Source organism: Frankliniella occidentalis, unplaced genomic scaffold (genome assembly GCF_000697945.3).
Source record: "Frankliniella occidentalis isolate FOCC.00 unplaced genomic scaffold, Focc_3.1 Scaffold157, whole genome shotgun sequence".
Lineage (NCBI taxonomy): Eukaryota > Metazoa > Arthropoda > Insecta > Thysanoptera > Thripidae > Frankliniella > Frankliniella occidentalis.
This window is the reverse complement of record NW_026267283.1, coordinates 58,198-61,439: the sequence shown is the minus strand read 5'-3', so window position 1 is coordinate 61,439 and position 3,242 is coordinate 58,198.

The following is a 3,242-nucleotide window of genomic DNA, read 5'->3' as shown; positions in this document are numbered from 1 at the left end:
GGGGGGGGGGGCACGCACCAACGCTTCATACTTCACACCTTGCAGCTACTGAAGAGAAGACACTCTAGAGAGAGAGAGAAAGAGGGGAAGGGGGGCAGCGTGTCCTGCAAGCTACTGCGCGTTAGGCCCATCCTACCGGAAAACTCCCACTGTGTGGGGTCGGCCTGCACCGCGCCCCTGCGCCCTGCTGCTGCTGCTCGCTGCTCAAACTACGGGACGGGCACTGGCACCTGTCCTCCTTTTCTTTTTCGGTGCGGAGATCGTCGGCAGAGATGATCGAGGAAGATTCAAAGGACCAACGGCAAACCCAACAAACGGAGGGCCGTGCGGACTTGGAGGGGGAGGGGGTTGGAGTGGGCGAGGAGCAGGGGCTATACCTGGCGGTGGAAGGGTTCGCTGACGCCGCTGACGCGTCAATAGGCCGGGCTACAAAATTTAAGGTGGAGGAGTTTGTCACGTTGGCGTGTCACGCCCCACAGCTACACCCGGGCGCGCTTTGAGCGGCCGGAGGGACAGGACACATCCTCGTCCCCGGGGCACTGCTCCTGGTGCAGTCGAGCAGAGCGCCTCGCGGGGCGGCCGCCCCAGTTCCGTGCGACGGTGAGGTCGAGTCCCGCCACTGCAGCCTCCTGTCCTGTCCGCCCCCCCCTTTCCTCTCCGCGCCGTCGTCCACGCATGAGTTCTAGCAGCACCGTCTCACTCTTCTTGTTGCTCGCCATTATTCGCCCGTTTGGTCCTCCCCCGCCGCGGTAGGCGGGCCGTGGTGGGCGAGGCGGGCCCAGCGGGCCGCGGATGACGACCGGCTCCTCAGAGAGGCCAAGTAGTGCAGCCCGGTCAGGCACAAAAGCAGGGGACGAGCCATAGGCAGCGCGGGGGCAGGCCGGGGCAGGCGGTGGGAGTTGCCGTGCCCATGCTTCTTAGCCCGTTGCCTCCGGCCCCAGTGGCACGAAAATGTCACGGATAAGTCATGTCATGTCTTTAACGGCCGTTGAGCAGCCAGTTTGACTTCATTCGAGCTTATTGGGCAGATTCTATATGTTTTTCCATAGTATTGCACCAGTGGAAAGCCATGGCTCATTCATACGAGACGGCCGAGTGCCGTCCGCTTGGGTGACGATATACTACGAGATCGCCTAGAAAGTCCCGCCTTTTTCCTCAGAGACATACGGCAAACTACGGGAGCTAGGCGCCTGCGAGACTCGGGCTAGGCCACCCCGCAGTACACATATGCAACGCAGGCAAGACGTTGCCTACCTATAAGGCGCCATGAGAGCTTGCGGAAGCTGAACTTGGCAGGTTTGTAGCGGTGAGTGAGGGACGTGCTTTCTGGATGATTCCTAAGTGCAGTTCGACGAGTTCGACAGTGACACAGGAAACCAAACCAGAGGTTGCTATCTGAGATGGCGACGACTTAGTTGTTCGTCTAATAACACCAGGTCAGGCCAAGTCTACCCGATGGGCTTGGTTTACTAGTGGATTGCTGCAAGGAATTTAGAACCAGCTTTGACAACCCTAGATTTAAACACTTCTACATTATTCCTCCCCCCCCCCCCCGGTTTCCCTAGGAACACACGGCGCGGTACGGAGAGATGATGTCAAACACCTGACACAAGGGAGTCACTTTCTACTCCCATCCCCGTAATGCGAGCGAGTCTGGGCGGTCCGGCCACTCAGGGTCGGGGCGTTGTGTGTTGTGTTTGCACACAAAACACTCTCGGGACCTGGGCTGAGGTGATTTGGGTAGGGTGCACCACATACTGGTACTCTGTGTGTATGTGTGTGTCCATGGATGGCCATGACCACCACACGTCGTCGGGTCCATATGGCCGTCACTGTGGGCCCATAGTGACATATTCAACACGACAAAGTTTACGGAGGACACACGATCAGTACACCACCGCTTGTAAGTAGGGCGAGGTTTGAAGGCTAAAAGGGAAGCAAGAGAGTATGCGCATCGCAGCCGTTTGAATGGCCCGGGCCGGGGCACCTTCTGGTATGGGGGCCCGCCGTGGCGTGGCGTGGCTCGGCGCGGAGCATGTCGGGGGGGACCTGTCCACACATACCGGCAGGCGCATTACCGTCCAGCGCAAACATCACACACGCTGCCACCCCACTGCCACACTACAAAACAAAAACGAGCCTCAGAACTGGACTCTCCATAGGGCTCCCCTTCTTGTACTTGACGCCCAGGGCACGCCCAGGAAACGTCGCTCGCCTCGGCTTACATTTTCTACCGTCTCGCTGGCAGAGCCCTTCACCATCACTACCTCTTCTTTCTCTAACTACGTCCTAATGTAGTAATGAAGGGGATATTGTTTTATAGAAAATTCCTAACTTAAAAATCCCTTCCTCCCTCACCGGTCTCTTTTTCGATCGAGCTCCACGGCAAGCTGCCGCGGGACCCCGCGGTGACCGGCCCGCATTCTCCTACATCGACCACACGCCTCACGCACGTCGCCTAGCCCTCCCCGGGGTGTGGTGTTGTGGTTTGGTCCCCTCGCGGTCCGGGCCGGGTTGCGGAAGGCGGAGCTCTTTATGCTTTCCCAACATTGTTTTACAGGACAGGACGTGTGTGGAGATTGTACTACTCCCCAAGACCCGGCCGAGGCAAGCGTTTTACCACGCAGCGCAGAAGTACTCGAGTACTGAACAAATTTGTGGCATTTCTATATAATCCGTGGGTGGTGATCTATCAGCTGTAGGAGTGTGTCAGCAGCCCCCACCCCCCGTTTTTCCCTTTCGGCTAAACGGCGCCTATTTCCGCGTCAGGAGGAGCCCAGGAGGAGCCCGCGATCCTTCTCCGGGCGGTCCGTCCTTTGAACGCGTCACGCCAGTGAGACAGTGGGTAAAGTCAGTCAGTCGCTGACAACTACAAATCAGTTTTGCCTCCGCCTCTTGCTGCTGCTGCTGCGCATCCTGCTGATATTTTTTTTAAAGGTGGAAGGGTGAAAGGGGTGGGGGTGGGGGGGACGCATGGGCAGCAGGGAACACCCGCGTATCTCAGCTCCACGACCGTTTCAGTTACGTGTCCGCCGCCCGGCTCCGCTCCCGCCGCCGGGCTATGGGCTGCGGGGCACGTCGAGTTTTGCATGACAAGAGGAGCGACCGCATGCCCGGGTCACGCCCAAGCGGAGAAAGGAGTGTTTTAGAACTCGGTCTGTCACAGAGCGCGTCCTGCGGGCGTCCTGCGGGAGACAGGCGGCAGAGGACTCCTGCATACGAGGCAGGAGGAAGGGGGGGGG